The following is a 23,753-nucleotide window of genomic DNA, read 5'->3' as shown; positions in this document are numbered from 1 at the left end:
TCGTCAAGTTGATATATCTTTTGGAAAACTATCCCCAAATAACATGTCCCATACTATCCCTTTGGAAGACGGTAATAAGCATTAAGTCCACATATATAATAAATCCCGGGGATTGCTGGATCCTGTCCATTTAACATGAACGTCCATTTACTCTGAAACAAAAACACACGCTTACATTCACTCATTCCCACAAACACATTGTCATAGTATGATTTGGTCTTGGATATGCAAAGCTTTCCTACATGTAGTGCGTCTAAAGCTAACTTCCCTTGTTCTCTAATTGCACTATAACCGTCACTACTAGCAAAGGCCCGTTGCTGTAATCCTTTCTCTAGTTTACCCTTCAATGCCCTTCTTCTCTCTTCCGTGTGATCTAAAAAGCTTTTCTCTACAGGTGTAAGCAAACATGTCAAATTATTGTGGTGTGCATAAGATGTACTAATTGTTAATGTCGCCTGAAAGAATCCTTTAACTAACTTTATGCTATAGTACTTAGCTACCCCACTCACAATCTCTATGATAGGCACATTAGAAAACACAAGATCATGATTTGAGTAAAAATATTGAATCTCTTCCTGGTTATAGAATCTTGTTAGTAACAGACTACAACGTATCCCATATGTTAATGACAGTCTATGATAGGTAACCCCCTTTTGTACCGAAACAGGAATCTGTGTACACACAAAACAATCTTTTGCATCCATTGTGTCAACATACTCACTCAGCAAGCGAAAGAAAACATCAGTGGATAGTTCCCCTTTCGAGTTAGTTCCCTCATGCAAGTATCTTGTATCCAGCTCAAACCTCTCCCAGGCTGTTAGTGCAGTGGTAGTCTCAGGAATTGTAGCATTGTTAGTCCCACTTTTATCCATTAGTGTCATACTCACAACCACGACCCTAATGAATATTTATTACATGAACCTTTTTTGCTAAAGTATTTGGGTTAAAGTAAACTTAAAGTGTTGGGATTCAAGCCCACGGCTCCAGAGAGACTGGAGCCTAAATCTAGCCAGTTTAGCCTGCTCAGCCACGCTACCTCACATCTACAAGCTCACAACTATAGTAACTTGGCCAAACACTGTGGACACCCGCTGTGGTGACCTGGCTATGCAGGGTAACGCAGTATTCACCGACAGTTGAGCGAGTTACTGGTGAAAAGCAAAGTATAATAACTGTCTGCATATAATATATGTCTTTCCTTATTTATTCTTCTTCCCCATTGTATGTTTGCTCTCTGCTTTAGAAACGCGAGCTGTCATCACTGCAAGGAAACGTATCACACAGCGTTCTACTGTTTACACTCACTGAACTTTCAGGATCACAGTGACCCCTCTCGTCGCCTCTATAGTTAGACTTCAAGACAGCTGGTTTGTTTACCGATACAATTCTTGTCACCTTAGGTTGTGGTTTTTTAAAATAAGAAGGCTCGGTCCCACTGTCTGGCTACCCTTATATATATACGTCACCACTTTACATAGTCTCACCTCTCGCTATGTGGATCGTAGGTGCAGAAGGCAGAGAGTGAGACACTGATGCAGACAAAATACGTTTGTGAGTTGAGAAATACTGGCAGCGGTGAGATTCAAACCCACGCCTCCAAAGAGACTGGAGCCTTAATCCAGCACCTTAGACCGCTCGGCCACACTACCCTGTGCAAACCTGTTTCTGTAAGCTTTCTGAAGTGAGATGTTCTGTTGTATAGGGGAGTTGGAGAATAAGGGTGTATAGCCTGTGAAGTGATCCTAGGAAAGTCAACGCCAACAGCAGCAGGCACGTGATACATTCAGTAGGTCAGGATTGGCCCCGGGCCATGGGAGGTGTCAGGGAGCGCCAGTCCTGAGAGTCCGTAGGAAGACAACCCTTACATTGGAGTCCCGCACGCGCTGCTTCTCTTTCTTTAAGGATAAGGAATCAAACTATCTACGTCCCTCAACTTACCAACCCTCCGCCTCAGGAAAGATTTTGTGATTCATGAGCAGAACCCAGCTGGCGCTGTTTACAGTAATGCCTAAGCACAGTACTCAACTGAGCGGTGTTTCCAAACTGAGCCGTTGTACTGCCGGAAATACCATGGGATATGTCATTTAACTTTCACATAAAATAGGGTTAACCCAGCCCTACCACATACTAAAAACGGAACAATAAACCGATGAGGATGGGATTCGAACCCACGCGTGCAGAGCACAATGGATTAGCAGTCCATCGCCTTAACCACTTGGCCACCTCGTCTTCAAAACACCATGTTTCAGGAGTACAAAATATGGTAGCCAAAATGTGTTCTATGAGGTGATAGTTGTCTAAACATAATAAAGAGCATATATTTACAGATTGTTAAGGTAACTTGTTGTCTTCAGCTTTGCTCTATACGACCTTGTTGTCCATCCCTACTTCAGCTTGAATTTATATGTTAAATGTAATGTAATCATGAAAATTACACTTTCCAAACGTGTTCTATCCATATGTGATGTACTATCACACTACCCTCAAATGAGCTAAGATTGCTTTAATTCAGTTGTACGTGGATTTAAAGTGCAATATCATACAAATATTGTACTGGTATGGCGCTTTCGAGTCTCTAGGTGTCAGTTATTGGTGGAGTGCTTACATGTCAACATTAGGCAGCAAATAGTACACAATTAAGGAAAACTGCCTTCCCGTTTAATGTGCATTGTTCTGCAAAATGTTTTAAGTAGGAGAAAGTAAAACTTAGTTTATAAAACCACCTAAACTGGGAGTATTGCCGCTACAGCTATGACACTTCAGTTTAAAAACGTACGTGCATCAACAAGAAATATTTTTGCGCTAAATAAATTGCTGTCCGACTACTCACGTAATGCATAAAACTGAGGCAGTCGTAATTACAATACATTGAAGTAATATTTTGGTAGTTTTTGTTGACGATGACTCCGCAGCAAGCGATCAGATTACTTTTTATTAGTGAAGGCTCGTCAGAGCCTTGATAAGTAAACTTACAAGGAGACACGCCTAGGTCGATGAACCTTCTAGACCAGGTTCGGGGACTTCCCAGTACGAGATGTCTTTTGGCATCACAAATCAATAGATCAATATCTCAACAACAATCGCAATAACTAATCAGCATGCTAATCAATAACCTTTAATGAGAGTCAATAAAGTGAACACACCATGATCTTTCAGTCATGAATAACCACACCAATTTAGTTAAGTGTTAGGATATTTATTTCCCTACTGGTTACAATCTAAAGTCATTTCTGTTAATCTCATCAGCAATTCATCTCATTAGTAACTCTTCAGATTTGCAATTAGAAACGCAATTAATCAATGCATAGAGAATATTCACTCAGTATTAACACATAATTATTAAGAAGCAACTTAGCAAAGTCTCAGTAGTGCATGGTTCAACAAAGCAAGAACTCAGTCATTTGTCTATTTGCGTCAGATTTTAGTGAACACCTTAAATAACCTCGTATTAGCATCAGCATGTTGGGCTTCATGCAAAACAATTTAGCAAACACAAATTTGGAAAACATCTAACTATGGCCTCTATCAAAGAGCAGTTGGTACCTAGAAAGAAAAGGCAAACAGACAATTACAATTTTCATCAGATAGTTACCCATCCAACGGATCAGCAAACAGCGTCAGTCTTCGTCCTCGGGACATCAGTCGTTTGCATCATCAGCAAAGAAAGGACAGGGCAAAGTATCAGTATGGCATAGCTAAGGAACAAGAACTTCCCTCATATAGAGTAGAAGTAAGTATCAGGTAAGGAATAAGTAAAGGGTGGTTTAGAGTAACAGGGCGATCAAACGGCAAAGTCTCAAACAAAATGGCCTAAATGGCTCAGTAGAATGGCAAAGACTGGCTTGGAGTGGAATGTCCAATAAATGCCTGATTTCTCCTCGGGTCATGTGGTTAAATCAAAACTGTCTAATTTACTCCTAATTTCTCAATGGATAATCATTGGTGCATCGCCATCTCTGTCCAATAATCTTCACCAGAGTTTTACACAAACCACAGTTCTCATGTCGTTGATTGGCCCCTGTTATTGACGTTTTCATCGGTTGGAATGTCAGGTAAGAAAAGTTACATTTTACGCTATAGTCAGTAGTTCCATTGTTTTCTCCTACTCCAGGCAGCCTTGCACCTGTTACAAATTACACTGTTGCATTCAGCAAGAATGTCTCCTTGAGCAAGTAGGGTCCCATGAGAAAGAATTTACTACAGCTACACACATCTCTAGCTTCTGGGAAAGTACAGTTTCATGTCCTTCAGGAAAATAGCACATTGCACGTTAGAAAAAGACAGTTTAATATGAGACCAGGCAGCTAGGCACAGACCTTCGCTAAACTAAGGCCTACTGCTTAATGAACAAACTCCTAATACATAACTCCAATTTTGATATGTTAATACAAATTAAAAACATTAGTACATAATGAATTCAGCATTAATAACTTTCATTAGTCTTCGTATACATTGGTAGCCACTCCCCGTGGGCACATTTCAAACGTGTGCATTATTTCTACGTTAACACATTTTTTATGCAGCTTCATTACACAATATATTGTAAGCTTTTCATGTTAATATTAATTTTAAAAGACACACTCCAGCAATCCCTCCTCTGATGACTCTTGTCATCACACAAATCTTCCCTACTAATTTTACATACTAAAATTCCCTCATATCAATCTCTTCCCTTCTTGGTTTCCCCTTTGATCTTGCCCTGAATATTTTTTGCCTTTGTTTTTCTTCCCTCCTCCTATTATTTTTCGCCATCTTCAATTTTATTCTTTTACTAATTTTACATGCCACCCATGATCCAAATAAGCAATCTATAACAATCAATATCCCCTGTATTATTTTAGACAATATCCCATGCCAAATGTTACTAATCCAATTTCCCACTGAAGCAAATCCTTTCCCAACCTTTTTCCAAACCCCTGGTTCTTTCAAATCCTTCAAGTCCGTACTATCCCTAGTCAAGTTAGTAAGCATACTTCTAATCTCATTACTATTATCTGGTATGTAAGCGCAACAATTACACCCATTGAGCAATCTACAAACTCTGCCATTTTTCACTAAAAGAATGTCTAAAGCAAGCCTGTTTTGAGGAGTCATAGCCCCCTCCGCAGCAAGTTCAGTATCCATCAGGAGTATAACCCCTGAAAAGTTTGTCAGCATGTTATCCTCAATAGTAGACAACTTTTGAATCTTTATGGAGTTCATAATAACTCCCACTGAAGAAATTATCGTCCCAAATATGTCTCCTACTACACCAGCAGCAGTCTCTTTCTTATGTCTAGTACGATGTAATTCAGACAATTTTGGTAACCTTTTCAAATCGTCAAGTTGATATATCTTTGGGAAAACTATCCCCAAATAACATGTCCCATACTATCCCTTTGGAAGACGGTAATAAGCATTAAGTCCACATATATAATAAATCCCGGGGATTGCTGGATCCTGTCCATTTAACATGAACGTCCATTTACTCTGAAACAAAAACACACGCTTACATTCACTCATTCCCACAAACACATTGTCATAGTATGATTTGGTCTTGGATATGCAAAGCTTTCCTACATGTAGTGCGTCTAAAGCTAACTTCCCTTGTTCTCTAATTGCACTATAACCGTCACTACTAGCAAAGGCCCGTTGCTGTAATCCTTTCTCTAGTTTACCCTTCAATGCCCTTCTTCTCTCTTCCGTGTGATCTAAAAAGCTTTTCTCTACAGGTGTAAGCAAACATGTCAAATTATTGTGGTGTGCATAAGATGTACTAATTGTTAATGTCGCCTGAAAGAATCCTTTAACTAACTTTATGCTATAGTACTTAGCTACCCCACTCACAATCTCTATGATAGGCACATTAGAAAACACAAGATCATGATTTGAGTAAAAATATTGAATCTCTTCCTGGTTATAGAATCTTGTTAGTAACAGACTACAACGTATCCCATATGTTAATGACAGTCTATGATAGGTAACCCCCTCTTGTACCGAAACAGGAATCTGTGTACACACAAAACAATCTTTTGCATCCATTGTGTCAACATACTCACTCAGCAAGCGAAAGAAAACATCAGTGGATAGTTCCCCTTTCGAGTTAGTTCCCTCATGCAAGTATCTTGTATCCAGCTCAAACCTCTCCCAGGCTGTTAGTGCAGTGGTAGTCTCAGGAATTGTAGCATTGTTAGTCCCACTTTTATCCATTAGTGTCATACTCACAACCACGACCCTAATGAATATTTATTACATGAACCTTTTTTGCTAAAGTATTTGGGTTCAAGTAAACTTAAAGTGTTGGGATTCAAGCCCACGGCTCCAGAGAGACTGGAGCCTAAATCTAGCCAGTTTAGCCTGCTCAGCCACGCTACCTCACATCTACAAGCTCACAACTATAGTAACTTGGCCAAACACTGTGGACACCCGCTGTGGTGACCTGGCTATGCAGGGTAACGCAGTATTCACCGACAGTTGAGCGAGTTACTGGTGAAAAGCAAAGTATAATAACTGTCTGCATATAATATATGTCTTTCCTTATTTATTCTTCTTCCCCATTGTATGTTTGCTCTCTGCTTTAGAAACGCGAGCTGTCATCACTGCAAGGAAACGTATCACACAGCGTTCTACTGTTTACACTCACTGAACTTTCAGGATCACAGTGACCCCTCTCGTCGCCTCTATAGTTAGACTTCAAGACAGCTGGTTTGTTTACCGATACAATTCTTGTCACCTTAGGTTGTGGTTTTTTAAAATAAGAAGGCTCGGTCCCACTGTCTGGCTACCCTTATATATATACGTCACCACTTTACATAGTCTCACCTCTCGCTATGTGGATCGTAGGTGCAGAAGGCAGAGAGTGAGACACTGATGCAGACAAAATACGTTTGTGAGTTGAGAAATACTGGCAGCGGTGAGATTCGAACCCACGCCTCCAAAGAGACTGGAGCCTTAATCCAGCGCCTTAGACCGCTCGGCCACACTACCCTGTGCAAACTTGTTTCTGTAAGCTTTCTGAAGTGAGATGTTCTGTTGTATAGGCGAGTTGGAGAATAAGGGTGTATAGCCTGTGAAGTGATCCTAGGAAAGTCAAGGCCAACAGCAGCAGGCACGTGATACATTCAGTAGGTCAGGATTGGCCCCGGGCCATGGGAGGTGTCAGGGAGCGCCAGTCCTGAGAGTCCGTAGGAAGACAACCCTAACATTGGCGTCCCGCACGCGCTGCTTCTCTTTCTTTAAGGATAAGGAATCAAACTATCTACGTCCCTCAACTTACAAACCCTCCGCCTCAGGAAAGATTTTGTGATTCATGAGCAGAACCCGGCTGGCGCTGTTTACAATAATGCCTAAGCACAGTACTCAACTGAGCGTTGTTTCCAAACTGAGCCGTTGTACTGCCGGAAATACCATGGGATATGTCATTTAACTTTCACATAAAATAGGGTTAACCCAGCCCTACCACATACTAAAAACTAAAGACGGAACAATAAACCGACGAGGATGGGATTCGAACCCACGCGTGCAGAGCACAATAGATTAGCAGTCCATTGCCTTAACCACTCGGCCACCTCGTCTTCAAAACACCATGTTTCAGGAGTACAAAATATGGTAGCCAAAATGTGTTCTATTAGGTGATAGTTGTCTAAACATAATAAAGAGCATATATTTACAGATTGTTATGGTAACTTGTTGTCTTCAGCTTTGCTCTATACGACCTTGTTGTCCATCCCTACTTCAGCTTGAATTTATATGTTAAATGTAATGTAATCATGAAAATTACACTTTCCAAACGTGTTCTATCCATATGTGATGTACTATCACACTACCCTCAAATGAGCTAAGATTGCTTTAATTCAGTTGTACGTGGATTTAAAGTGCAATATTGTACAAATATTGTACTGGTATGGCGCTTTCGAGTCTCTAGGTGTCAGTTATTGGTGGTGTGCTTACATGTCAACATTAGGCAGCAAATAGTACACAATTAAGGAAAACTGCCTTCCCATTTAATGTGCATTGTTCTGCAAAAAGTTTTAAGTAGGAGAAAGTAAAACTTAGTTTATAAAACCACCTAAACTGGGAGTATTGCCGCTACAGCTATGACACTTCAGTTTAAAATCGTACGTGCATCAACAAGAAATATTTTTGCGCTAAATAAATTGCTGTCCGACTACTCACGTAATGCATAAAACTGAGGCAGTCGTAATTACAATACATTGAAGTAATATTTTGGTAGTTTTTGTTGACGATGACTCCGCAGCAAGCGATCAGATTACTTTTTATTAGTGAAGGCGCGTCAGAGCCTTGATAAGTAAACTTACAAGGAGACACGCCTAGGTCGATGAACCTTTTAGACCAGGTTCGGGGATTTCCCAGTACGAGATGTCTTTTGGCATCACAAATCAATAGATCAATATCTCAACAACAATCGCAATAACTAATCAGCATGCTAATCAATAACCTTTAATGAGAGTCAATAAAGTGAACACACCATGATCTTTCAGTCATGAATAACCACACCAATTTAGTTAAGTGTTAGGATATTTATTTCCCTACTGGTTACAATCTAAAGTCATTTCTGTTAATCTCATCAGCAATTCATCTCATTAGTAACTCTTCAGATTTGCAATTAGAAACGCAATTAATCAATGCATAGAGAATATTCACTCAGTATTAATACATAATTATTAAGAAGCAACTTAGCAAAGTCTCAGTAGTGCATGGTTCAACAAAGCAAGAACCCAGTCATTTGTCTATTTGCGTCAGATTTTAGTGAACACCTTAAATAACCTCGTATTAGCATCACCATGTTGGGCTTCATGCAAAACAATTTAGCAAACACAAATTTGGAAAACATCTAACTATGGCCTCTATCAAAGATCAGTTGGTACCTAGAAAGAAAAGGCAAACAGACAATTACAATTTTCATCAGATAGTTACCCATCCAACGGATCAGCAAACAGCGTCAGTCTTCGTCCACGGGACATCAGTGGTTTGCATCATCAGCAAAGAAATGACAGGGCAAAGTATCAGTATGGCATAGCTAAGGAACAAGAACTTCCCTCATATAGAGTAGAAGTAAGTATCAGGTAAGGAATAAGTAAAGGGTGGTTTAGAGTAACAGGGCGAACAAACGGCAAAGTCTCAAACGAAATGGCCTAAATGGCTCAGTAGAATGGCAAAGAATGGCCTGAGGTGGAATGTCCAATAAATGCCTGATTTCTCCTCGGGTCATGTGGTTAAATCAAAACTGTCTAATTTACTCCTAATTCCTCAATGGATAATCATTGGTGCATCGCCATCTCTGTCCAATAATCTTCACCAGAGTTTTACACAAACCACAGTTCTCATGTCGTTGATTGGCCCATGTTATTGACGTTTTCATCGGTTGGAATGTCAGGTAATAAAAGTTACATTTTACGCTACAGTCAGTAGTTCCATTGTTTTCTCCTACTCCAGGCAGCCTTGCACCTGTTACAAATTACACTGTTGCATTGAGCAAGAATGTCTCCTTGAGCAAGTAGGGTCCCATGAGAAAGAATTTACTACAGCTACACACATATCTAGCTTCTGGGAAAGTACAGTTTCATGTCCTTCAGGAAAATAGCACATTGCACGTTAGAAAAAGACAGTTCAAAATGAGACCAGGCAGCTAGGCACAGACCTTCGCTAAACTAAGGCCTACTGCTTAATGAACAAACTCCTAATACATAACTCCAATTTTGATATGTTAATACAAATTAAAAACATTAGTACATAATTAATTCAGCATTAATAACTTTCATTAGTCTTCGTATACATTGGTAGCCACTCCCCGTGGGCACATTTCAAACGTGTGCATTATTTCTACGTTAACACATTTTTTATGCATCTTCATTACTCAATATATTGTAAGCTTTTCATGTTAATATTAATTTTAAAAGACACACTCCAGCAATCCCTCCTCTGATGACTCTTGTCATCACACAAATCTTCACTACTAATTTTACATACTAAAATTCCCTATTATCAATCTCTTCCCTTTTTGGTTTCCCCTTTGATCTTGCCCTGAATAATTTTTCCCTTTGTTTTTCTTCCCTCCTCCTATAATTTTTCGCCATCTTCAATTTTATTCTTTTACTAATTTTACATGCCACCCATGATCCAAATAAGCAATCTATAATAATCAATATCCCCTGTATTATTTTAGACAATATCCCATGCCAAATGTTACTAATCCAATTTCCCACTGAAGCAAATCCTTTCCCAACCTTTTTCCAAACACCTGGTTCTTTCAAATCCTTCAAGTCCGTACTATCCCTAGTCAAGTTAGTAAGCATACTTCTAATCTCATTACTATTATCTGGTATGTAAGCGCAACAATGACACCCATTGAGCAATCTACAAACTCTGCCATTTTTCGCTAAAAGAATGTCTAAAGCAAGCCTGTTTTGAAGAGTCATAGCCCCCTCCGCAGCAAGTTCAGTATCCATCAGGAGTATAGCCCCTGAAAAGTTTGTCAGCATGTTATCCTCAATAGTAGACAACTTTTGAATCTTTATGGAGTTCATAATAACTCCCACTGAAGAAATTATCGTCCCAAATATGTCTCCTACTACACCAGCAGCAGTCTCTTTCTTATGTCTAGTACGATGTAATTCAGACAATTTTGGTAACCTTTTCAAATCGTCAAGTTGATATATCTTTGGGAAAACTATCCCCAAATAACATGTCCCATACTATCCCTTTGGAAGACGGTAATAAGCATTAAGTCCACATATATAATAAATCCCGGGGATTGCTGGATCCTGTCCATTTAACATGAACGTCCATTTACTCTGAAACAAAAACACACGCTTACATTCACTCATTCCCACAAACACATTGTCATAGTATGATTTGGTCTTGGATATGCAAAGCTTTCCTACATGTAGTGCGTCTAAAGCTAACTTCCCTTGTTCTCTAATTGCACTATAACCGTCACTACTAGCAAAGGCCCGTTGCTGTAATCCTTTCTCTAGTTTACCCTTCAATGCCCTTCTTCTCTCTTCCGTGTGATCTAAAAAGCTTTTCTCTACAGGTGTAAGCAAACATGTCAAATGATTGTGGTGTGCATAAGATGTACTAATTGTTAATGTCGCCTGAAAGAATCCTTTAACTAACTTTATGCTATAGTACTTAGCTACCCCACTCACATCCTCTATGATAGGCACATTAGAAAACACAAGATCATGATTTGAGTAAAAATATTGAATCTCTTCCTGGTTATAGAATCTTGTTAGTAACAGACTACAACGTATCCCATATGTTAATGACAGTCTATGATAGGTAACCCCCTCTTGTACCGAAACAGGAATCTGTGTACACACAAAACAATCTTTTGCATCCATTGTGTCAACATACTCACTCAGCAAGCGATAGAAAACATCAGTGGATAGTTCCCCTTTCGAGTTAGTTCCCTCATGCAAGTATCTTGTATCCAGCTCAAACCTCTCCCAGGCTGTTAGTGCAGTGGTAGTCTCAGGAATTGTAGCATTGTTAGTCCCACTTTTATCCATTAGTGTCATACTCACAACCACGACCCTAATGAATATTTATTACATGAACCTTTTTTGCAAAAGTATTTGGTTCAAGTAAACTTAAAGTGTTGGGATTCAAGCCCACGGCTCCAGAGAGACTGGAGCCTAAATGTAGCCAGTTTAGCCTGCTCAGCCACGCTACCTCACATCTACAAGCTCACAACTATAGTAACTTGGCCAAACACTGTGGACACTCGCTGTGGTGACCTGGCTATGCAGGGTAACGCAGCATTCACCGACAGTTGAGCGAGTTACAGGTGAAAAGCAAAGTATAATAACTGTCTGCATATAATATATGTCTTTCCTTATTTATTCTTCTTCCCCATTGTATGTTTGCTCTCTGCTTTAGAAACGCGAGCTGTCATCACTGCAAGGAAACGTATCAAACAGCGTTCTACTGTTTACACTCACTGAACTTTCAGCATCACAGTGACCCCTCTCGTCGCCTCTATAGTTAGACTTCAAGACAGCTGGTTTGTTTACCGATACAATTCTTGTCACCTTAGGTTGTGGTTTTTTAAAATAAGAAGGCTCGGTCCCACTGTCTGGCTACCCTTATATATATACGTCACCACTTTACATAGTCTCACCTCTCGCTATGTGGATCGTAGGTGCAGAAGGCAGAGAGTGAGACACTGATGCAGACAAAATACGTTTGTGAGTTGAGAAATACTGGCAGCGGTGAGATTCAAACCCACGCCTCCAAAGAGACTGGAGCCTTAATCCAGCACCTTAGACCGCTCGGCCACACTACCCTGTGCAAACATCCTTCTGTAAGCTTTCTGAAGTGAGATGTTCTGTTGTATAGGGGAGTTGGAGAATAAGGGTGTATAGCCTGTGAAGTGATCCTAGGAAAGTCAACGCCAACAGCAGCAGGCATGTGATACATTCAGTAGGTCAGGATTGGCCCCGGGCCATGGGAGGTGTCAGGGAGCGCCAGTCCTGAGAGTCCGTAGGAAGACAACCCTTACATTGGAGTCCCGCACGCGCTGCTTCTCTTTCTTTAAGGATAAGGAATCAAACTATCTACGTCCCTCAACTTACCAACCCTCCGCCTCAGGAAAGATTTTGTGATTCATGAGCAGAACCCGGCTGGCGCTGTTTACAGTAATGCCTAAGCACAGTACTCAACTGAGCGGTGTTTCCAAACTGAGCCGTTGTACTGCCGGAAATACCATGGGATATGTCATTTAACTTTCACATAAAATAGGGTTAACCCAGCCCTACCACATACTAAAAACTAAAAACGGAACAATAAACCAACGAAGATGGGATTCGAACCCACGTGTGCAGAGCACAATGGAATAGCAGTCCATCGCCTTAACCACTCGGCCACCTCGTCTTCAAAACACCATGTTTCAGGAGTACAAAATATGGTAGCCAAAATGTGTTCTATTAGGTGATAGTTGTCTAAACATAATAAAGAGCATATATTTACAGATTGTTATGGTAACTTGTTGTCTTCAGCTTTGCTCTATACGACCTTGTTGTCCATCCCTACTTCAGCTTGAATTCATATGTTAAATGTAATGTAATCATGAAAATTACACTTTCCAAACGTGTTCTATCCATATGTGATGTACTATCACACTACCCTCAAATGAGTTAAGATTGCTTTAATTCAGTTGTACGTGGATTTAAAGTGCAATATCATACAAATATTGTACTGGTATGGCACTTTCGAGTCTCTAGGTGTCAGTTATTGGTGGTGTGCTTACATGTCAACATTAGGCAGCAAATAGTACACAATTAAGGAAAACTGCCTTCCCATTTAATGTGCATTGTTCTGCAAAAAGTTTTAAGTAGGAGAAAGTAAAACTTAGTTTATAAAACCACCTAAACTGGGAGTATTGCCGTTACAGCTATGACACTTCAGTTTAAAAACATACGTGCATCAACAAGAAATATTTTTGCAATAAATAAATTGCTGTCCGACTACTCACGTAATGCATAAAACTGAGGCAGTCGTAATTACAATACATTGAAGTAATATTTTGGTAGTTTTTGTTGACGCTGACTCCGCAGCAAGCGATCAGATTACTTTTTATTAGTGAAGGCGCGTCAGAGCCTTGATAAGTAAACTTACAAGGAGACACGCCTAGGTCGATGAACCTTTTAGACCAGGTTCGGGGACTTCCCAGTACGAGATGTCTTTTGGCATCACAAATCAATAGCTCAATATCTCAACAACAATCGCAATAACTAATCAGCATGCTAATCAATAACCTTTAATGAGAGTCAATAAAGTGAACACACCATGATCTTTCAGTCATGAATAACTACACCAATTTAGTTAAGTGTTAGGATATTTATTTCCCTACTGGTTACAATCTAAAGTCATTTCTGTTAATCTCATCAGCAATTCATCTCATTAGTAACTCTTCAGATTTGCAATTAGAAACGCAATTAATCAATGCATAGAGAATATTCACTCAGTATTAACACATAATTATTAAGAAGCAACTTAGCAAAGTCTCAGTAGTGCATGGTTCAACAAAGCAAGAACTCAGTCATTTGTCTATTTGCGTCAGATTTTAGTGAACACCTTAAATAACCTTGTATTAGCATCAGCATGTTGGGCTTCATGCAAAACAATTTAGCAAACACAAATTTGGAAAACATCTAACTATGGCCTCTATCAAAGATCAGTTGGTACCTAGAAAGAAAAGGCAAACAGACAATTACAATTTTCATGAGATAGTTACCCATCCAACGGATCAGCAAACAGCGTCAGTCTTCGTCCTCGGGACATCAGTCGTTTGCATCATCAGCAAAGAAAAGACAGGGCAAAGTATCAGTATGGCATAGCTAAGGAACAAGAACTTCCCTCATATAGAGTAGAAGTAAGTATCAGGTAAGGAATAAGTAAAGGGTGGTTTAGAGTAACAGGGCGAACAAACGGCAAAGTCTCAAACGAAATGGCCTAAATGGCTCAGTAGAATGGCAAAGAATGGCTTGGAGTGGAATGTCCAATAAATGCCTGATTTCTCCTCGGGTCATGTGGTTAAATCAAAACTGTCTAATTTACTCCTAATTCCTCAATGGATAATCATTGGTGCATCGCCATCTCTGTCCAATAATCTTCACCCGAGTTTTACACAAACCACAGTTCTCATGTCGTTGATTGGCCCATGTTATTGACGTTTTCATCGGTTGGAATGACAGGTAAGAAAAGTTACATTTTACGCTACAGTCAGTAGTTCCATTGTTTTCTCCTACTCCAGGCAGCCTTGCACCTGTTACAAATTACACTGTTGCATTCAGCAAGAATGTCTCCTTGAGCAAGTAGGGTCCCATGAGAAAGAATTTACTACAGCTACACACATCTCTAGCTTCTGGGAAAGTACAGTTTCATGTCCTTCAGGAAAATAACACATTGCACGTTAGAAAAAGACAGTTTAATATGAGACCAGGCAGCTAGGCACAGACCTTCGCTAAACTAAGGCCTACTGCTTAATGAACAAACTCCTAATACATAACTCCAATTTTGATATGTTAATACAAATTAAAAACATTAGTACATAATTAATTCAGCATTAATAACTTTCATTAGTCTTCGTATACATTGGTAGCCACTCCCCGTGGGCACATTTCAAACGTGTGCATTATTTCTACGTTAACACATTTTTTATGCAGCTTGATTACACAATATATTGTAAGCTTTTCATGTTAATATTAATTTTAAAAGACACACTCCAGAAATCCCTCCTCTGATGAATCTTGTCATCACACAAATCTTCCCTACTAATTTTACATACTAAAATTCCCTCATATCAATCTCTTCCCTTCTTGGTTTCCCCTTTGATCTTTCCCTGAATAATTTTTCCCTTTGTTTTTCTTCCCTCCTCCTATTATTTTTCGTCATCTTCAATTTTATTCTTTTACTAATTGTACATGCCACCCATGATCCAAATAAGCAATCTATAACAATCAATATCATCTGTATTATTTTAGACAATATCCCATGCCAAATGTTACTAATCCAATTTCCCACTGAAGCAAATCCTTTCCCAACCTTTTTCCAAACACCTGGTTCTTTCAAATCCTTCAAGTCCGTACTATCCCTAGTCAAGTTAGTAAGCATTCTTCTAATCTCATTACTATTATCTGGTATGTAAGCGCAACAATTACACCCATTGAGCAATCTACAAACTCTGCCATTTTTCACTAAAAGAATGTCTAAAGCAAGCCTGTTTTGAAGAGTCATAGCCCCCTCCGCAGCAAGTTCAGTATCCATCAGGAGTATAGCCCCTGAAAAGTTTGTCAGCATGTTATCCTCAATAGTAGACAACTTTTGAATCTTTATGGAGTTCATAATAACTCCCACTGAAGAAATTATCGTCCCAAATATGTCTCCTACTACACAGGCAGCAGTCTCTTTCTTATGTCTAGTACGATGTAATTCAGACAATTTTGGTAACCTTTTCAAATCGTCAAGTTGATATATCTTTGGGAAAACTATCCCCAAATAACATGTCCCATACTATCCCTTTGGAAGACGGTAATAAGCATTAAGTCCACATATATAATAAATCCTGGGAATTGCTGGATCCTGTCCATTTAACATGAACGTCCATTTACTCTGAAACAAAAACACACGCTTACATTCACTCATTCCCACAAACACATTGTCATAGTATGATTTGGTCTTGGATATGCAAAGCTTTCCTACATGTAGTGCGTCTAAAGCTAACTTCCCTTGTTCTCTAATTGCACTATAACCGTCACTACTAGCAAAGGCCCGTTGCTGTAATCCTTTCTCTAGTTTACCCTTCAATGCCCTTCTTCTCTCTTCCGTGTGATCTAAAAAGCTTTTCTCTACAGGTGTAAGCAAACATGTCAAATTATTGTGGTGTGCATAAGATGTACTAATTGTTAATGTCGTCTGAAAGAATCCTTTAACTAACTTTATGCTATAGTACTTAGCTACCCCACTCACATCCTCTATGATAGGCACATTAGAAAACACAAGATCATGATTTGAGTAAAAATATTGAATCTCTTCCTTGTTATAGAATCTTGTTAGTAACAGACTACAACGTATCCCATATGTTAATGACAGTCTATGATAGGTAACCCCCTCTTGTACCGAAACAGGAATCTGTGTACACACAAAACAATCTTTTGCATCCATTGTGTCAACATACTCACTCAGCAAGCGACAGAAAACATCAGTGGATAGTTCCCCTTTTGAGTTAGTTCCCTCATGCAAGTATCTTGTATCCAGCTCAAACCTCTCCCAGGCTGTTAGTACAGTGGTAGTCTCAGGAATTGTAGCATTGTTAGTCTCACTTTTATCCATTAGTGTCATACTCACAACCACGACCCTAATGAATATTTATTACATGAACCTTTTTTGCAAAAGTATTTGGTTCAAGTAAACTTAAAGTGTTGGGATTCAAGCCCACGGCTCCAGAGAGACTGAAGCCTAAATCTAGCCAGTTTAGCCTGGTCAGCCACGCTACCTCACATCTACAAGTTCACAACTATAGTAACTTGGTCAAACACTGTGGACACCCGCTGTGGTGACCTGGCTATGCAGGGTAACGCAGCATTCACCGACAGTTGAGCGAGTTACAGGTGAAAAGCAAAGTATAATAACTGTCTGCATATAATATATGTCTTTCCTTATTTGTTCTTCTTCCCCATTGTATGTTTGCTCTCTGCTTTAGAAACGCGTGCTGTCATCACTGCAAGGAAACGTATCACACAGCGTTCTACTGTTTACACTCACTGAACTTTCAGCATCACAGTGACCCCTCTCGTCGCCTCTATAGTTAGACTTCAAGACAGCTTTATTTGTTTACCGATACAATTCTTGTCACCTTAGGTTGTGGTTTTTTAAAATAAGAAGGCTCGGTCCCACTGTCTGGCTACCCTTATATATATACGTCACCACTTTACATCGTCTCACCTCTCGCTATGTGGATCGTAGGTGCAGAAGGCAGAGAGTGAGACACTGATGCAGACAAAATACGTTTGTGAGTTGAAAAATACTGGCAGCGGTGGGATTCGAACCCATGTCTCCAAAGAGACTGGAGCCTTAATCCAGCACCTTAGACCGCTCGGCCACACTACCCTGTGCAAACCTGTTTCTGTAAGCTTTCTGAAGTGAGATGTTCTGTTGTATAGGGGAGTTGGAGAATAAGGGTGTATAGCCTGTGAAGTGATCCTAGGAAAGTCAACGCCAACAGCAGCAGGCACGTGATACATTCAGTAGGTCAGGATTGGCCCCTGGCCATGGGAGGTGTCAGGGAGCGCCAGTCCTGAGAGTCCGTAGGAAGACAACCCTTACATTGGCGTCCTGCACGCGCTGCTTCTCTTTCTTTAAGGATAAGGAATCAAACTATCTACGTCCCTCAACTTACCAACCCTCCGCCTCAGGAAAGATTTTGTGATTCATGAGCAGAACCTGGCTGGCGCTGTTTACAGTAATGCCTAAGCACAGTACTCAACTGAGCGGTGTTTCCAAACTGAGCCGTTGTACTGCTGGAATTACCATGGGATATGTTATTTAACTTTCACATAAAATAGGGTTAACCCAGCCCTACCACATACTAAAAACTAAAGACGGAACAATAAACCTACGAGGATGGGATTTGAACCCACGCGTGCAGAGCACAATGGATTAGAAGTCCATCGCCTTAACCACTCGGCCACCTCCTCTTCAAAACACCATGTTTCAGGAGTACAAAATATGGTAGCCAAAATGTGTTCTATTAGGTGATAGTTGTCTAAACATAATAAAGAGCATATATTTGCAGATTGTTATGGTAACTTGTTGTCTTCAGCTTTGCTCTATACGACCTTGTTGTCCATCCCTACTTCAGCTTGAATTTATATGTTAAATGTAATGTAATCATGAAAATTACACTTTCCAAACGTGTTCTATCCATATGTGATGTACTATCACACTACCCTCAAATGAGCTAAGATTGCTTTAATTCAGTTGTACGTGGATTTAAAGTGCAATATCATACAAATATTGTACTGGTAAGGCGCTTTCTAGTCTCTAGGTGTCAGTTATTGGTGGTGTGCTTACATGTCAACATTAGGCAGCAAATAGTACACAATTAAGGAAAACTGCCTTCCCATTTAATGTGCATTGTTCTGCAAAAAGTTTTAAGTAGGAGAAAGTAAAACTTAGTTTATAAAACCATCTAAACTGGGAGTATTGCCGCTACAGCTATGACACTTCAGTTTAAAAACGTACGTGCATCAACAAGAAATATTTTTGCGCTAAATAAATTGCTGTCCGACTACTCACGTAATGCATAAAACTGAGGCAGTCGTAATTACAATACATTGAAGTAATATTTTGGTAGTTTTTGTTGACGATGACTCCGCAGCAAGTGATCAGATTACTTTTTATTAGTGAAGGCGCGTCAGAGCCTTGATAAGTAAACTTACAAGGAGACATCCTAGGTCGATGAACCTTTTAGACCAGGTTCGGGGACTTCCCAGTACGAGATGTCTTTTGGCATCACAAATCAATAGCTCAATATCTCAACAACAATCGCAATAACTAATCAGCATGCTAATCAATAACCTTTAATGAGAGTCAATAAAGTGAACACACCATGATCTTTCAGTCATGAATAACCACACCAATTTAGTTAAGTGTTAGGATATTTATTTCCCTACTGGTTACAATCTAAAGTCATTTCTGTTAATCTCATCAGCAATTCATCTCATTAGTAACTCTTCAGATTTGCAATTAGAAACGCAATTAATCAATGCATAGAGAATATTCACTCAGTATTAAGACATAATTATTAAGAAGCAACTTAGCAAAGTCTCAGTAGTGCATGGTTCAACAAAGCAAGAACTCAGTAATTTGTCTATTTGTGTCAGATTTTAGTGAACACCTTAAATAACTTCGTATTAGCATCAGCATGTTGGGCTTCATGCAAAACAATTTAGCAAACACAAATTTGGAAAACATCTAACTATGGCCTCTATCAAAGAGCAGTTGGTACCTAGAAAGAAAAGGCAAACAGACAATTACAATTTTCATAAGATAGTTACCCATCCAACGGATCAGCAAACAGCGTCAGTCTTCGTCCTCGGGACATCAGTCGTTTGCATCATCAGCAAAGAAAGGACAGGGCAAAGTATCAGTATGGCATAGCTAAGGAACAAGAACTTCCCTCATATAGAGGAGAAGTAAGTATCAGGTAAGGAATAAGTAAAGGGTGGTTTAGAGTAACAGGGCGAACAAACGGCAATGTCTCAAACGAAATGGCCTAAATGGCTCAGTAGAATGGCAAAGAATGGCTTGGAGTGGAATGTCCAATAAATGCCTGATTTCTCCTCGGGTCATGTGGTTAAATCAAAACTGTCTAATTTACTCCTAATTCCTCAATGGATAATCATTGGTGCATCGCCATCTCTGTCCAATAATCTTCACCAGAGTTTTACACAAACCACAGTTCTCATGTCGTTGATTGGCCCATGTTATTGACGTTTTCATCGGTTGGAATGTCAGGTAAGAAAAGTTACATTTTACGCTACAGTCAGTAGTTCCATTGTTTTCTCCTACTCCAGGCAGCCTTGCACCTGTTACAAATTACACTGTTGCATTCAGCAAGAATGTCTCCTTGAGCAAGTAGGGTCCCATGAGAAAGAATTTACTACAGCTACACACATCTCTAGCTTCTGGGAAAGTACAGTTTCATGTCCTTCAGGAAAATAGCACATTGCACGTTAGAAAAAGACAGTTTAATATGAGACCAGGCAGCTAGGCACAGACCTTCGCTAAACTAAGGCCTACTGCTTAATGAACAAACTCCTAATACATAACTCCAATTTTGATATGTTAATACAAATTAAAAACATTAGTACATAATTAATTCAGCATTAATAACTTTCATTAGTCTTCGTATACATTGGTAGCCGCTCCCCGTGGGCACATTTCAAATGTGTGCATTATTTCTACGTTAACACATTTTTTATGCAGCTTCATTACACAATATATTGTAAGCTTTTCATGTTAATATTAATTTTAAAAGACACACTCCAGCAATCCCTCCTCTGATGACTCTTGTCATCACACAAATCTTCCCTACTAATTTTACACTCTAAAATTCCCTCATATCAATCTCTTCCCTTCTTGGTTTCCCCTTTGATCTTGCCCTGAATAATTTTTCCCTTTGTTTTTCTTCCCTCCTCCTATTATTTTTCGCCATCTTCAATTTTATTCTTTTACTAATTTTACATGCCACCCATGATCCAAATAAGCAATCTATAACAATCAATATCCCCTGTATTATTTTAGACAATATCCCATGCCAAATGTTACTAATCCAATTTCCCACTGAAGCAAATCCTTTCCCAACCTTTTTCCAAACACCTGGTTCTTTCAAATCCTTCAAGTCCTTACTATCCCTAGTCAAGTTAGTAAGCATACTTCTAATCTCATTACTATTATCTGGTATGTAAGCGCAACAATTACACCCATTGAGCAATCTACAAACTCTGCCATTTTTCACTAAAAGAATGTCTAAAGCAAGCCTGTTTTGAAGAGTCATAGCCCCCTCCGCAACAAGTTCAGTATCCATCAGGAGTAAAGCCCCTGAAAAGTTTGTCAGCATGTTATCCTCAATAGTAGACAACTTTTGAATCTTTATGGAGTTCATAATAACTCCCACTGAAGAAATTATCGTCCCAAATATGTCTCCTACTACACCAGCAGCAGTCTCTTTCTTTTGTCTAGTACGATGTAATTCAGACAATTTTGGTAACCTTTTCAAATCGTCAAGTTGATATATCTTTGGGAAAACTATCCCCAAATAACATGTCCCATACTATCCCTTTGGAAGACGGTAATAAGCATTAAGTCCACATATATAATAAATCCCGGGGATTGCTGGATCATGTCCATTTAACATGAACGTCCATTTACTCTGAAACAAAAACAGACGCTTACATTCACTCATTCCCACAAACACATTGTCATAGTATGATTTGGTCTTGGATATGCAAAGCTTTCCTACATGTAGTGCGTCTAAAGCTAACTTCCCTTGTTCTCTAATTGCACTATAAGCGTCACTACTAGCAAAGGCCCGTTGCTGTAATCCTTTCTCTAGTTTACCCTTCAATGCCCTTCTTCTCTCTTCCGTGTGATCTAAAAAGCTTTTCTCTACAGGTGTAACAAACATGTCAAATTATTGTGGTGTGCATAAGATGTACTAATTGTTAATGTCGCCTGAAAGAATCCTTTAACTAACTTTATGCTATAGTACTTAGCTACCCCACTCATATCCTCTATGATAGGCACATTAGAAAACACAAGATCATGATTTGAGTAAAAATATTGAATCTCTTCCTGGTTATAGAATCTTGTTAGTAACAGACTACAACGAATCCCATATGTTAATGACAGTCTATGATAGGTAACCCCCTCTTGTACCGAAACAGGAATCTGTGTACACAAAACAATCTTTTGCATCCATTGTGTCAACATACTCACTCAGCAAGCGATAGAAAACATCAATGGATAGTTCCCCTTTCGAGTTAGTTCCCTCATGCAAGTATCTTGTATCCAGCTCAAACCTCTCCCAGGCTGTTAGTGCAGTGGTAGTCTCAGGAATTGTAGCATTGTTAGTCCCACTTTTATCCATTAGTGTCATACTCACAACCACGACCCTAATGAATATTTATTACATGAACCTTTTTTGCAAAAGTATTTGGTTCACGTAAACTTAAAGTGTTGGGATTCAAGCCCACGGCTCCAGAGAGACTGGAGTCTAAATCTAGCCAGTTTATCCTGCTCAGCCACACTACCTCACATCTACAAGCTCACAACTATAGTAACTTGGCCAAACACTGTGGACACCCGCTGTGGTGACCTGGCTATGCAGGGTAACGCAGCATTCACCGACAGTTGAGCGAGTTACAGGTGAAAAGCAAAGTATAATAACTGTCTTCATATAATATATGTCTTTCCTTATTTATTCTTCTTCCCCATTGTATGTTTGCTCTCTGCTTTAGAAACGCAAGCTGTCATCACTGCAAGGAAACGTATCACACAGCGTTCTACTGTTTACACTCACTGAACTTTCAGCATCACAGTGACCCCTCTCGTCGCCTCTATAGTTAGACTTCAAGACAGCTGGTTTGTTTACCGATACAATTCTTGTCACCTTAGGTTGTGGTTTTTTAAAATAAGAAGGCTCGGTCCCACTGTCTGGCTACCCTTATATATATACGTCACCACTTTACATAGTCTCACCTCTCGCTATGTGGATCGTAGGTGCAGAAGGCAGAGAGTGAGACACTGATGCAGACAAAATACGTTTGTGAGTTGAAAAATACTGGCAGCAGTGGGATTCGAACCCACGCCTCCAAAGAGACTGGAGCCTTAATCCAGCGCCTTAGACAGCTCAGCCACACTACCCTGTGCAAACCTGTTTTTGTAAACTTTCTGAAGTGAGATGTTCTGTTGTATAGGGGAGTTGGAGAATAAGGGTGTATAGCCTGTGAAGTGATCCTAGGAAAGTCAACGCCAACAGCAGCAGGCACGTGATACATTCAGTAGGTCAGGATTGGCCCCGGGCCATGGGAGGTGTCAGGGAGCGCCAGTCCTGAGAGTCCGTAGGAAGACAACCCTTACATTGGCATCCAGCACGCGCTGCTTCTCTTTCTTTAAGGATAAGGAATCAAACTATCTACGTCCCTCAACTTACCAACCCTCCGCCTCAGGAAAGATTTTGTGATTCATGAGCAGAACCCGGCTGGCGCTGTTTACAGTAATGCCTAAGCACAGTACTCAACTGAGCGGTGTTTCCAAACTGAGCCGTTGTACTGCCGGAAATACCATGGGATATGTCATTTAAATTTCACATAAAATAGGGTTAACCCAGCCCTACCACATACTAAAAACTAAAGACGGAACAATAAACCGACGAGGATGGGATTTGAACCTACGCGTGCAGAGAACAATGGATTAGCAGTCCATCACCTTAACCACTCAGCCACCTCGTCTTCAAAAGCACCACGTTTCAGGAGTACAAAATATGGTAGCCAAAATGTGTTCTATTAGGTGATAGTTGTCTAAACATAATAAAGAGCATATATTTACAGATTGTTATGGTAACTTGTTGTCTTCAGCTTTGCTCTATACGACCTTGTTGTCCATCCATACTTCAGCTTGAATTTATATGTTAAATGTAATGTAATCATGAAAATTACACTTTCCAAACGTGTTCTATCCATCTG

General features: G+C 39.7%; 7 non-coding genes across 7 annotated transcripts; all 7 read right to left on the bottom strand.

Annotated features, from left to right (window-relative positions):
- Positions 1-2,147: 2,147 nt before the first annotated feature.
- TRNAS-GCU (transfer RNA serine (anticodon GCU)) lies at positions 2,148-2,229 on the bottom strand. The gene has a single exon. It is a non-coding gene; the product is annotated as a tRNA-Ser (tRNA).
- Positions 2,230-6,884: 4,655 nt separating this feature from the next.
- TRNAL-AAG (transfer RNA leucine (anticodon AAG)) lies at positions 6,885-6,966 on the bottom strand. Its single transcript has one exon. It is a non-coding gene; the product is annotated as a tRNA-Leu (tRNA).
- A 505-nt stretch (positions 6,967-7,471) lies between these two features.
- TRNAS-GCU (transfer RNA serine (anticodon GCU)) lies at positions 7,472-7,553 on the bottom strand. The gene has a single exon. It is a non-coding gene; the product is annotated as a tRNA-Ser (tRNA).
- A 5,241-nt stretch (positions 7,554-12,794) lies between these two features.
- On the bottom strand, positions 12,795-12,876 carry TRNAS-GCU (transfer RNA serine (anticodon GCU)). The gene has a single exon. It is a non-coding gene; the product is annotated as a tRNA-Ser (tRNA).
- Positions 12,877-17,531: 4,655 nt separating this feature from the next.
- Positions 17,532-17,613, bottom strand: TRNAL-AAG (transfer RNA leucine (anticodon AAG)). Its single transcript has one exon. It is a non-coding gene; the product is annotated as a tRNA-Leu (tRNA).
- A 505-nt stretch (positions 17,614-18,118) lies between these two features.
- On the bottom strand, positions 18,119-18,200 carry TRNAR-UCU (transfer RNA arginine (anticodon UCU)). The gene has a single exon. It is a non-coding gene; the product is annotated as a tRNA-Arg (tRNA).
- A 5,237-nt stretch (positions 18,201-23,437) lies between these two features.
- On the bottom strand, positions 23,438-23,519 carry TRNAS-GCU (transfer RNA serine (anticodon GCU)). Its single transcript has one exon. It is a non-coding gene; the product is annotated as a tRNA-Ser (tRNA).
- Between the last annotated feature and the right edge of the window lie 234 nt (positions 23,520-23,753).

This window comes from Pleurodeles waltl, chromosome 12 (genome assembly GCF_031143425.1).
Source record: "Pleurodeles waltl isolate 20211129_DDA chromosome 12, aPleWal1.hap1.20221129, whole genome shotgun sequence".
In the NCBI taxonomy this organism is placed as follows: domain Eukaryota; kingdom Metazoa; phylum Chordata; class Amphibia; order Caudata; family Salamandridae; genus Pleurodeles; species Pleurodeles waltl.
The sequence above is the reverse complement of the archived record's forward strand: the minus strand, read 5'-3'. Positions and strand labels throughout refer to the sequence as shown.